General features: G+C 30.0%; 1 long non-coding RNA gene across 3 annotated transcripts; it reads right to left on the bottom strand.

Annotated features, from left to right (window-relative positions):
* Positions 1-8,121: 8,121 nt before the first annotated feature.
* LOC108994856 lies at positions 8,122-11,404 on the bottom strand. 3 transcript variants are annotated; one of them, XR_001996770.2, is made up of 5 exons: positions 11,074-11,404; positions 10,901-10,991; positions 10,511-10,661; positions 8,694-8,746; positions 8,122-8,460 (listed from the first exon to the last, which is right to left on the bottom strand). It is a non-coding gene; the product is annotated as an uncharacterized LOC108994856 (long non-coding RNA). The 3 variants fall into 3 exon arrangements; XR_001996771.2 differs by having other exon boundaries at positions 8,124-8,326; XR_001996769.2 differs by lacking the exon at positions 8,122-8,460 and having other exon boundaries at positions 8,593-8,746.
* Between the last annotated feature and the right edge of the window lie 2,956 nt (positions 11,405-14,360).

Consider the following 14,360-nt stretch of genomic DNA (forward strand, 5'->3'; position numbering starts at 1 on the left):
TTTTGTTTGATAGAATGTTTTGCAGTGTTTTAACTTTTAAGTACTCTTGTTCGTTCTGTATATATATCATGAGAAATTATATTTATAATTTTGAATGCGCAAGTATTGTGTAGTTATTTAAAAATAAATAAATAAATATGAAATCTATATAAAAGGAAATTAATTTTTTAATAATAAATCTTATTTTTTTTAAAACGACTGTATGATATTTATATATTCTACAATTATATATATATCATTACTCATGTATTAACGTTGACGACTATTCAAACTTTGAAACCGGACGACCCTTGTGACAGTACGAAATTAATATGTGGTGTCCGTGGCTTAGGGAAATATATATAGATGCATGCCGGCCTATAATTTGTCTGATAATTGCAACCACTTCGAGCATGCATGGTGCAGAAGAGGGGAGGGGACTGTGGACTCCACAACTTCTCCGGGCAGCTACCCGGGTCACTTGCTCGGGACTGTGGGGCTCATAGCTCTCTCTCATGCAGTCCCCTCCGAACTGCCGACAATCCAGACAAGGGGTTGCAGGGGATATTTATTAGGGGTGGCTGATGCTACAATGCTATTGGCAACTGTGATTTCCCCGAACTTCCAAGCAAGTTGAGAGCTGAACGGAATCTATTGCGCATGGCAACCGCTAGTATCCCTCACGATATTTTTGTCTGCAGCATTGGGGTGTTGATATTTAATTCTACCAGAACCACTTGTTTGCTATGACATTATTAATTTTTACTCCATATTTAAAAAAAAATCTTGGATATAGTGTTATGCATTAAAAGTTTTAAGATGATTTATTAAATTAAAAGTTTTATTTAGAATTGATTTGCAAATGAAAATTTTGATTAAAGATGTGAAAAAGTTGACTTTTAAACAAATATTTTTTAAATGATAAATTATATTAAGTATTTTTTATATTGAACATATTCAATGAGAGTTTAATTATCTTCTTGATTTTCTTTTTAGAGAATTTTTATAAGGAAAATCACGTCATATCTCATCAAAATTCTGAGTAAAATCTAAATCTTCATATGTTAGACCACCATCTCTTACTTTTCATTCACTGTGTCCTTCTATAACTTCAAAATCCTATGCGGTACTATGATCATTACCGCCAATACCGCCAGTATGTAAGACCATCCTACAATCAATTCTCACCATTATCTTCTACAAGATTACCAACCTATTCAAAACTAGCATAACAGTATCTTATTCTTCCACTCATTCTCAAATCATAAACCCTCCACCCATATCACTCCCCTCAACTTCCTCTATCATTATTAAACCACACTGACATCCAGTTTCTCCGATAGAATCCGAGATCCAACATTTCACTGAATCTTAACAACACTCAATGCTTTTCTTCTTCCCGACTAGCATTATATTCTTCAAAATATTAAGAAAACTCAACATTTTTATGAATTCATATTAGTAGATATAGATTTGATTATTATATTTGAGCTCCCATGCAGTCTGAAAATCTAACATTCTCCCCCCTTCACCTGCTATCATTGACTTTCACAAAGTTACCATTAAGCAAGTTCTTACTATAGAGCAATGGAGAAAAAACTCTTATTAGCTAAAAAGATTTACCCCGACATATGACCCTCCGTATTTTGATTATTATGATTACCAACAGGCATAGATGAAAACTTTTTTGAAATAAAAAAAAGAAATCTACTTCATCTATATATGGTTTCTTCATTTTGATAAATTACAGACGGTAAAAATACTCCCGCTATGTTTTTTACTATGGTGAAAATATTATGGACCATAATTTCTCTTCTTCCTATCCCACTCCAAGAGAGTTTTAAAATTTTCTCATCTCAAAATGATTATCCTTCTACATTGGAACATTGCCCTACTCTTTTTGTATTTTTTCTAAAGACAAAATTAAATTGGATCATGAATGAGAATATGTTATTAGCCCACATCACTCTTCCCACAATGTCAAGTTCTTAGCTCATCAAGTTTATATCAAATGGTGGGAAAAATATAATTATAATCATATTGTAAAGATGTTCACCCAAATTACCAAAGCTCTTGAAGTTCTAGTTTACCGCAGCAGATTCCAAGCCCAATTAGTATCGATAACAAACATAAATGAATTAAAGAAACTAGCAGAAGCAATGTGACAATTCTCCAACAGTGATGATGAGGAAGATCCATCATTAGGACAGTCTTAGCTAGATTATCTCCAGCACAACATGTGTCTCCATCATAGCAGACTGGATTATCTCCAGCCCAACAGGCCTCCCCTTCGTAGGCCTTTTCTCTCCAGCCAATTCATCTAATTCAAGAAGCCCAAGATCTATTTGACCTAGATCTCTCAAATTATAATTCTCAGACTGCATCATAAAGAAGATGTGAACTCTTCAATTATCCGAGACAATTTTCATTAATATTTCAACAAACGCAATGAGACGAGGGAATCTCATCAATTATTATCATTGTCTAACCGATGCTACAAGACAAACAACTTTCAGATAAAGAAATTATCATTATTAACTTTTGCTGTTTTAGTCATTGCATAAAGACAAACGGTCTCGTCAATTATCATTTCAGCTGACACATCAATTATCATATTACTGTACATTTTTATTGCTTGGGTGTCTATAAAAGGAGAATTGAGGACTGAAGGAGGGCATTGTAATTTCTTCTTCATGTCTTTCGCTAGAATGCCCTCATTCCATCCTCAATTCTCTTTTAATAGACATCCAAATAGTAAAAATGTATAGTAATGTGATAATTGATGTGTCAACTAAAATGTCTTTCGCTCGTCAGCTGAAAATGATAATTGATGGGGCCGTTTGTGTTGGTGCGTTAGTTGAAACAGTAAAAGTTAAAAATGATAATTTCTTTAGCCGAAAGATGTTTGTCTTCTTGTGTTGGCTGGAAATGAATAATAATTGATGAGATTCTCATGTCTAGTTGCGTCTGCTGAAATAATGAAAGTTGTCTTGATAATTGAATAGTTTACATTTTCTTTATGATGTAATCTGATAATTATAATATGAAAGATCTAGGTCAAATGGATCTTGAATTTCTTGAATTATATGAACAGGCTGGAGAGAAAAGGCCTACGAGGGGAAGGCCTGTTGGGCTGGGGATAATCTGGTCTACTATGATGGACAAGTCTATTGTGCTGGAGATAATCTGGCCTGAAACTGTCCTAATGGTGGATCTTCCTCATCATCATTGTTAGAGACTTGTCACATTGCTTAAGCTAGTTTCATTAATTCCTTTCTGTTTGTCATTGATGCTAATTGGGCTTAAAATCTACTGTGCTGAACTAGAATTTTAGGAGTTTTAGTAGTTTGGGAGAACATCTTAACAATATGATTGTAATTATACTTTTCCCACCATTTGATGGAAACTTGACGAGCTAAGAACTTGACATTATGGGAAGAGTGATGTGGGCTAATAACATATTCTCATTTCATGATCTAATTTAATTTTATCTTTAAAAAAAATAAAAGAAGAGAAGGACAATGTTTCAATGCAGGAGGATAATCAATTTGAGATGAAAATTTTTTAAAAATATCTTAGGATACGATAGGAAGAAGAGAGATTTATGGTCCATAATATTCTCACCACAGTAAAAATCATAGCGATAATATTTTTATCTCCTGTAATTTGTCAAAAGGGAGAAACCGGGAATGATGTAGATTTTTGTTTCGTTTCAAAAAAAATTTTGTTCATACCTGTTGATAATCATAATAATCAAAATATGAAGGGTCATATGGCTAGGAAAATCTTGTTAGCAAATAAAGATTTTTTTGCCATATTGCTCTTGAATAAGAACTTGCTTAATGGTCACTTTGTGAAAGGCAATGATAGGAGGTAAAAGGGGAGAAGGTTAGACTTGTAAACTGCATGGGATCTTAGAGATAATAATCAAATATGTGTCTACGAAGTCATAAAAATGTTGAGTCTGTTTAATAAATTGAGGAATATAATGCCAATCAGGAAGAAGAAAAGCATTGAGTAATTGTTGAGGTTCAATGAAATGTTGGATCTCAGATTCTATTGGAAAAATGGATGCCAGTGTGGTTTAATAATAATGGAGGAAGCTGAGGACTGTTATAATGGTGGAGGGTTTATGATTTGAGAATGAGTGAAAGAAGAAGATGTTGCTTTTGAATAGGTTGGTAAATCTTGTAGAAGATAATGGTGACAATTGATTGTAGGATGGTCTTACCGGTAGTAATGATCCTAATACGTTGTAGGGTTTTGAAGTTGCAGAATGACACAGTGAAAGATAAAGAGAAAATGGTGGCCTAGCATATGAAGATTTGGACTTTACTCAAAATTTTGATGATGACCTGATTTTCTTTGTAAGAATTCTCAGGAAAGAAAACTAGAAAGAGAATTAGGTCTCATTTGGTTACATAGATGAAATGAAATGAGATGAAAAATCTGTGAATAGTAGTGAGATAATTTGTGAATAGTAGTGAAATTGTTTAAGTTAAGATGTTTAATGGAGTTTTAAGAAATGAGAGAAAAAATTTAATAAAAGTATTATAAAGTTAAAATATCTTTAGAATATAATTTTTAATATTATTTTTGTTTTGGAATTTGAAAAAATTGAATTGTTTTTTATATTTTGTTTGAAAGTTTGGAAAAATTGTAATTATTAGGTAATGATTAGATGAAAAAGTTAAGAAGTTGAAAATTTAAAAATTTGAAATTGAAAAGTATTTGTGTTTGAATGGTGTTTGGATGTTGAGATGAGATGAGTTGAGACCATCTGTGAAACCAAACGGGACCTTAAACACTCATTTAATATGCTTAATGTAAAAATACTTAATATAACTTGTCATCTAGCAAATATTTGTTTAGAAATCAAGTTCTTCACATCTTTAATCAAAATCTTATTGACTGATTTGCAATAATTCTAAATAAAAACTTTTTGTTTAACAAACCATTTTGAAAATTTGAAATACATAATACAATAGCCAAGACTTCTTTTTTAATCATACTATAATTTTTTTGAGTAAGATTCTAACATCCGGAATGAAAATGAATAATTTGTTAAGGATTAGAAGATAATTTTTGTTTTAATATTCATTCATAATCAAGGTGAGAGATATCTGTTTCAACAATGCTAAAAAGTATGAGAAGGGAGTCCTAAGCAAGGGAGTTGTTTAACATGAGACTTAATTTCTTTTATAATACTTGTATGCTTTTCTGTCCACGAAAGTGGATTCTTTTTTAATATTTTAAATAAAGATTTACATAATGGTATAAGAGATTGATAAAAATTAGAAATATGGTTAAGGCTTCCTAAAAATCTTTGTAATTATTGCTTATCCTTAATTTCATCTAGAACTTTTTCAGCAAATTCTATTACTCTACTAATAGGTGTGATAGTTCCTTGATAAATAATTAAATATTATGCCTTAGAAATCTAATTTTGTTTTGAAATAATTTTATTTTGGGTGATGAAACTACTAATTCATTTTTTCTAATCATCTGAACAAAAATATTTAAATATTTTCAGTGTTGTTCAATAGACGAAGAAAAAATTACTACATCATCTATGCAAACTATTGAGAAATGAGTGAAATGGGTAAATATTTCATTCATAATATTTTGAAACTCACTTGGAGCATTTTTAATCCAAATGGCATGACGTTTTATTCTTAATGTCCGAATAGGACTATAAAAATTGTTTCATAACGATTCTTTTCAGCAATTTGGATTTACCAAAAATTCATTTTTCATATCAAATTTTGAGAATATAGTAGCATTATAAAGTCGAGAGAATAAATATTATTTTATTAGAAATCAGATAACGAATCCATTGTAATACTTTATTTAATGGTTTATAATTAATTACCAATTGAGGAACTCCTCATTTTAATTCTTCTTATTTTTTTAACATAAAAGATAACACAACTCCATAGTGAGTTACTTTATCTAATTAATCATTTCGTTAATAAGCCACTAATTTCTTTTTTGTAGAATTCTAAGAGTCTATTATTCATTTGAATTGGTAGTTCAGATATTTTTTTTAATTAATTTTTTGTCATATGGTTATTCAATTATGAGTTTTGCTACTTATCATACACCACACTTATTTTTATTTATTTTTTTAGTTTTATTCTTCCTAAACTAATTGAGTTCTTCTACTCATCATTCATACACCACACATTTGGTAAGAGATAAAAATTAAAAAAATTATGTGTGGTATGTGGTGTGAGGATAATGAGTAGAATTTTTCTTCAATTATATGTTGTTTTATATTCCAAAAAGTATTTGGCAAACTAAAGCATATTTCTTTTTCTATTATTGTCTTGAAATTATTAACATTTTGAATCAATAATGGATCCAATTGTTCTTCAATTCTTTTATATTTTAATTCTTATTTTAGAAAATTTATTTAGTTTTTTCCATATTGATTTTATGTTTTGTTAGATAATTGATTTCTTTGGTTAATGAAGTATTTTTTAGATAATTTATTTCATTTGAAAAAAATGAAAATAAAAGTCTATATTGAATTTCTTGTCCTAATATATTACTGGAAACTCTTTCATCTATTACAATATATATATATATATATATATATATATATATATATATATATATACTAGGTCGGGAGCAACATGCAAAGCATGTTGCCTAGTTGAGTGAAACAATTTTCTTTTATAAATATAATATGATTTAAAAAAAAAAGAATTAATGAACAATTTAATGATTGAAAAATAAATAAATTTTAGCAAATATAGAAATAAAAAATATAATAATTAGAGAGAATGGAACAGTAGATCAATATTGATTAATGTTGCCATTTTTAGAGTTGACAAAGACATAAGAAAAGAAAAAATCACTTTTACCCCTTATCACATAATATCTTATCATTCATAGGTCATATATGCATATGTGTGATATTGTTTATTATAATTTATCTGGGTGAGTCACTTAATTAAATTGTATCAGATATTCTTTAAAATTAGATAATGATCAACAAATATTATATCAACTTATAAAAAAGATTAAATTTATCTACACATATATCAACTTATTTACATTTAAATATATCTCAATAAAATTATAAAACAATATTGTTCACATATCAAAAATCATTTGATATCACCCAACATCCAAACATAGTACTATCATGCAAATTACATCCACTAATAAAATAAGTTTAATTACGTAATATAAGATAATAGCATCACATATCAATATTGTGGCCCCGATAGCTCGGCCCCATGCTTTGTACCGTCATTCTTTTCATTATTCATAGTGACTAAAAAGTAGAAAATATTATTACATAAAAGTCTGATAGTGATATTGACGTTCTATTAGTACTCCATTTCCCTTTCCTTTTCTCTCCCAATAATATATCTTTTTTATTATTATTATTAGATTCTCTCTTGACAGTCCCACCACAAACAACATCCAACCCCTACATTTCCCTCTCAATAAATTTTATCATTTTTAATGTCTTTGTTATTGAAGATCTCAAATCATGACAATATCCAATATTGCAAAGCTTGGCCAAACATCGAGAATTTTGTTTGTACGAACCTACGGCTTGGGTAACCAAAAAATAAAAAACTCTTGCTCAACGATATCTTTTGGCCAGACTAAAATGAAATAAAAAAAAAACGCACGCGGACCCACACAAAGAAAAAGAAGAAAACGTACAACTTGGTTCTTCCCTAAGAACATTTAATTAATATTGGTTATTCCTATTCCGTTTATTGTTTAAGAAACGCATATAAAGAAAGAATTAAATTTCACAAAATGTTTTCTTTTAAGCTGTTCACATCACAACTTTACCAGTCACAATTCTTATCTTGAATAATTGTACCCATCAATTTGTTCATCCATTATAAAACAAAACGATCATAATTTAAAACATTATCATTATTTAAAACATTATCATTCGGCAATTAAGTGTAATTTAACACTGCCTTTGGAGTCTATCGGTGGTGGTTGACCACCACATGGGATCAGAATTTTGACTAAATTATATGGATATACATATGAGAGATGTTAAAATCAATTCCACCAAATTTGGATCATAACATATTTTTACAATTCATTCATTTACGTGCAGGGAAGTTAAGGAGAAAAATAAGGTTTTGTTTGATTCTCGAGAAAAGTAAATGAATAACACTTGAAGAATAGCCTCTTATTACATTAAGAAAATATAATAAGCATGTCATACAACAGATAAAAATTCAGTAACCTAAACCTTGCCATGACAATCGCCATTTCCATATTTAGAGATTGCTTCACAAACAACTCATAATTACATGGTTTGTGGAAGAAGCTTGCCAACCAAGTCTCATTCCAGATCCGGCTAGTCACATAGTTGCAATAACGGAAATTGAAGCATAAATAATTAGACTCGTATTAGTGAAATTTCACAAAGTAAAAACAAACTAACAGTCTCCTCCACTAATAAATATTGATTGACAACATCACTGACCACCTCTGAAAGAAAAAATATTTCAACTGAGATACTTTTATTGATGAGCCAAAAAAGGTGCAATCTAAGTACAAGGGAGTCGTTCAATAGATACACCTACGCTTTTTTATATAAATAAAATAAAATTTTATTAGAACAAAGAGCAAACATTAATATAGTCCTAAAAACTAAAACTGAAAGAACATATCTATGCTACCATCCATTATAAAGTGTTCTAAAAAAGAAATCTAAATAAAACCTTTTAGCTTGCTGCTCCTCTAATTCTCTTGTTCTGAATATAAGTTAAACTCCCTGAAAAATAAAAATAAAAAATCTATAACCCATAATAAAAGAAATCAAGAAATTCAAAACAAGAAGGGAATTTAAGAGAAAAATTGCAGACATTAAATACAACGAGGTATTGACTGGTAAATGTAATACACGAAGCAGAAGACAGACTCGCTGGAATTGTTTCCAAGACTTTAGATACATTTGCGGAGGGCAGCCTTCCCTTCCACAAAAAGGAAAACTATTGAAACTCCAATCACCTTATGATAAAAGATCCAAGGTAAAGTCTGCTCTAGACCAGCAGAAGTGCTTGTTGTAATATATATCTAGCATACAATAAAATTGCAAGTGAGAGAGAGAGAGAGAGAGAGAGAGAGAGAGAGAGACCATAAATTGATCAATGATTCATCAACAAAGTAATCTAATATAAGACAACTTTGGCATCAATTCACAACATCATTAATGCATCAAAGGAAATTTATCTCATTTATAAAAATGACTAACAAATGTGGAATAGATTTAATAGATACCTCAAATTTCATTGAAGGGATAAAATATCACCAAAGGAAATACCAAAAACAAACAAAATTATAAAATAAAACAAAAAAATATGATATATTTTATAGGAATAAATATGTGATATATCAATTATCAAGATGAAGGAGAATAACCAAGATTTTCAGCAAAAGGCACAAGCATATTGCTTTCGCAAATTGAAAGTTAACATGCTTTAAACTGAAAGTGGACACTCATGCAAAAATGCTGAAGGTTAGAACCATATCTAGACAAACACCGGACAAAACTGCATTTAAATGCCTTTTGTTCTTTTATATCTTTTTGCAACAATTCCAGTCCTACTTGAAGTACATTATATTATTTTAAAAAAATTTAGTGAAATTCTTTTTAGCATTGTAACAGTTATGAATTGATCCATTAAGATGGCATGTTTGTGTGCGCATTGAGAATATCAACTTGCTCAAAGAGGAATGAGATCTGCTATACATCATCCTACAGCCGGCGCACACTTCACATGATTTTTTTTTTTTTTACACTCAATGGCATTGAGTGTGCGCCGGCTGTAGGCTGCAGCAAATATTTTTCCAAGAGGAATCATCTGGCTTCTCTTTTACGATTTTTCGAATAATCATTTAGCATCTCATGCCATGAAAATTTAAATAAAGAAATCCAACTTATTTGTTTAAGAGTTGAAAAAAGAAAAAGAAGAAGAAGAGATTATTACTCAAGACCACATATCAGAATGACTTTCACACCTAGAAAGTCGAGATGTTTGAGAGTCAGATCGTGTCATTTGTCATTGTCCTGGTCTCAAATATTTCTAATTTCCTCAATCCGCATCCTGGACAAAAACTAAAAATTTTGGAGGACGCCTTATGAAAACACTGACCAGAGCGTTCCTAAATATCATCTGGAATTAAAAAGTTAGATTCTTCAAATAGATTCATCGTCAATTTCAAAATATATTAATATTTTTTCCCACCATGCTGCTTCTACTTATCATTTCAGATGCATGCCAAAACAAATCTCCACCTCCACTTCACCGAACTTAAATTGAACTATCCAAATAGCTGAACCTAACTTTACCTCTTTTTTTCTTTAATCCAAAACAATCAGCGTAAATGACCAATTTAAAAAAAAAAAAAAGATTGCCAAGGAAAAAAAAAAGAAAAGAAAAAAACTACAAATTAGACTTTCTTTTCATTTCTCACGTTTCTCAACATCCAAACAGAAACTGAAATAATGAGGCACAGAGACAGACAGAGAGGTCACCTGTTGAATACAGGTGGGAGGGAAGTAGATCGCCACGGCAAGAATTCCCACATTCTTTGCCATTTTTGCTCCTTGCTTTCCTTCTCACTTGGAAATTCAGATTCCGAACAATGACTTCATTTCTCTCCCTCACCGGGTAGCTCCTGGTTTGCTGCAAAGATGGGTTAAGAGAGAGAAAAAAATGAAATCTATGAGAGATTCTCAGAGAGAAGCCGTGGTGATGCTCAGATGTAGGTGCTCAGATGTCTATAAAAGATAAACTGGGGTGCAACCCGGCGCTGCCCCTTCTTCTTTTTCCTTCGTTCTTTTTCTTTCCTCTGCCTTCTCCTTCGCCGAGCACCGAAAAAATGGGTAAAATATAAAAACTAAATAGTTGTAAGAATGCTTTACCTTACCCATAAAAGCAGCAAATGCAGAACAAAACTCCTTTCATTTGCTGCGGTTGTCAAAACCAGTCAGAGCCTCGGCCTCAATCATATCTCTGAGGTTGTCAAAACCAGTAAGATCTGGACCCCCATGAAACTAAAGATGCAGTCGATCAACACAAATCGAACACCACAAACCTGAAGATGAAAACATGCACATCAGAAAAGCATGGACATCAAACTGAAAACACGCACGTACAATAAAATCATGCTAATAATCCCCATCTTGACGCCGTGTTTGGCTGCTGAGAAAAAAATTAAGAGTTCTGAAATTTGAAACCCAGATCTCTATGGGATGAGGGAGGTTGCATTTGGTGGCTAGAGGCAACCCACGACGTCGCTAGAACTGTCGTGCTCCGTGGCTGCTGGCTGTGAGATGGAGAGAGAGAGAGAGAGAGGAGAGGACGTTAGGTTCAAGGTTAAGAGAGAACTAAGAGGAGAAAGGGAATCGGGAATGAGAGAGAGTGATTTGCACTCATAAATAATAAAACGAAGAGAAATAACAGTAAATAAAAAAAAAATCGCTTACACAAATAGACACAAAGTCACTGATACAAGTAAAATTATCTCTTCCCTATACACTGACTAATGAAAAGTCGTCTTTTCCCTCAGCTTTATCTATTTCCTCATCTTTAATATTTTTTTAATCTTTACTCTTTCATACTTTTTTAGGTGTTATCTTTTCTCTTTCATACTTTTTAAGTGTTATGTCAGAAATGGATGGATTGATCGATAAAGGGGAGGGATAAAAAGGTAAAAATGCGAATAAAACAAAATCAAGCGAAGGATAAAAAAGAGTAAACAAACAAAAGAAATGGATAAAATTGTAAAAGTGTGAACAGAAGATCACCATTTTCAGACTATGATTATCTCTTCCCTATACACTGACTATTGATCCAAAAAGTCGTCTTTTCCCTCAGCTTTATCTATTTCCTCGTCTTTAGTCTTTTTTTTTTTTTTTTTTTATCTTTTCTCTTTCATACTTTTTAGATGTTATCTTTTCTCTTTCATATTTTTTAAGTGTTATGTCAGAAATGGATGAATTGATCGATAAAGGAGAGGGATAAAAAGGTAAAAATGCGAATAAAACAAAATCAAGTGAAGGATAAAAAAGGGTAAACAAACAAAATAAATGGTTAAAATTGTAAAAGTGCAAACAGAATATCATTATTTTCAGACTGCGGTAGCCATTAACGTTGATTTAACGGGAAAATAACGGAAAACAAGAATTTCCGTTTAGTAACCGTTTGATAGCCACTTATATAATAGTATAGATATATATATAAGAAAGTAAAAACTGTATTTTCCAATATTACCTTGGTATTAATATTGTTGACTAAAATAAAGGTGGTTTTAAAATAAACTCCAATGTTACAAATATGTGCATGTGCATGTCATAATTCATAATTTATATTAAATTTTGTGTCGTTGGCTTGAGATAAGGTCTTTTTTTTTTTGAAATATTTAAAAGATATTAGTCTTTGGTAGTAGCTTAAGTCTGCTTCAGTATCTAGTAATGCAACTGTGGTGAAAGAGAATTATTGATTAATTGAAATTATTACTTTAGTATACCATTTTTGAAAATTTATCCTATCTAAGATATTAAGGAAATTTTCTGTTTCTTCTCGGAGGACAATTGTCGAGAAGGTTTTTCCTTTCTCCAAATTAGGGGTAGTGATTTTTTATTATCAATTTTTAATAATAAAATTTTTTGTAATAATTGTTCATTAAAAACTTTCAATTTGAGGTTAGAAGTCTTTAAATGTTTAACTTCTTGTTTTGTTTTATTTATTTCTTGTTGTAAGTCTTGTAATGTAATCTTTTATTTTTTTTTGTTTTGAATCTAATAACTATTTCTGAAAAATTAAAGAGTTGAGATACCAAAGTTGTATATGTAATTTTTGTTTCAAAAGTATCTTTCAATTTTGTATAGTAATCTTTTTTTTCTTCTGGATCATTGATATTATTTATTAATACTAAGATGATATTTTCATGTTTTGATGAAAATATTAGTAGTTTTATTACACATACAATTATCCTTATTTAAAAAATAACATATGTGAACAGTTTCTTTTTCATCTTCCAATTCCATATCAAAAGATTGATCTAAAGTACTCGAATTTTTTAATTGATAAATTTATTCAGAAGAAGTATTTTCTTCCTCACTCAATGGTGTTATAAAAAGGTTTAATAAATTCTCTTTAGCGTTTCAGGTATATCTAATTCATTAATTTGTTACTTGACTCTACAATTGGATTAAAAATGGCCTATTTTTCCATATTTATAACAAATAATCTATTTTTTCTTTTATTATATATATTTTTATACTTTTTGTAGGTTTATTATAGATTTGTTTATCTTTTATCTTTTTATAGGGTGGTCTATATTTTCATTTTTTGTGAGAATAATTTTTATAATTTCCTTTTCCTTTTTATTTCTCATAGAATGAGGTAATAATGTAGTATAACCAAATTGTTCACAAAATGTCTCTAACTCTCTTTTACGAAATTTCTTTTATTTATCAATTTATTTTTTTAATCGTAGATCATTACACATAGTTAAACTAGTTCTATTTGTAATAGTTATAATATCACCGTAAGTAGGATTAATAAAATCAATTGTCCCATTAGGTTTTACTAATGACTCTCTACCTTTTGGGCGAAGTAATATAGAAGTCCTGCTATGAAATTTTCTTTCCGGTATAGTTGTTGACAATCATTTCTAATCATAATTTTGGTTAGAAATACATATCCTACCAACTAAAATTAGATAATTGAGGGCATTTAAGATTGATTAACAAATCACTAGTTTTTTCTTTGAATTGGATAGGGTCACCAACAGAGTGTTTAGTCAATACAAAAATTAAAGTATTAAAAGCGTCTTCTAATGGTTAGCCATCTTCTGTTTTGATAATCTCCATTCTTTCATTTTGTCTATATTGATTTAATATTATATTTTTATCTTTTATTGAAAGATAGTAATCCCACCACCCTTTTAGTTGGCCGGTAAATCATGTGACAAAAATATGTGTTATGTGCTGCTTAGTGATATGTTTTTCCATTGCTTTTATAAACATTAGCAACCATAATTATTTTTTGAAGTTATAAGTCTTGAATGCTAATTTCGAGTGATGGAAATATGATATTTAGAATCTCTAGCAGAATAATTATTAACATGATCTCTTCTATTTTTGTTAACTTGGATATCTAGATTTTTAAATTAGTTTTCAATATTACTTATTTCAGAGAGTCAGATAATAAGATTGGTGAGTATATTTTGCTTAACACGTTAATATGTGATTGCTTATTATAAGTGGAAGAAATATTAGTAATATTTAGTTTTTCAAATTTATTTGAGATTTGTTCTAGTAAATCATTTTTATTTTTTGAAAAAATAGTTTTTAAATGAGATGAAATTTCATGGGG

The sequence above is a fragment of the Juglans regia genome, chromosome 3 (genome assembly GCF_001411555.2).
Source record: "Juglans regia cultivar Chandler chromosome 3, Walnut 2.0, whole genome shotgun sequence".
In the NCBI taxonomy this organism is placed as follows: Eukaryota; Viridiplantae; Streptophyta; class Magnoliopsida; order Fagales; family Juglandaceae; genus Juglans; species Juglans regia.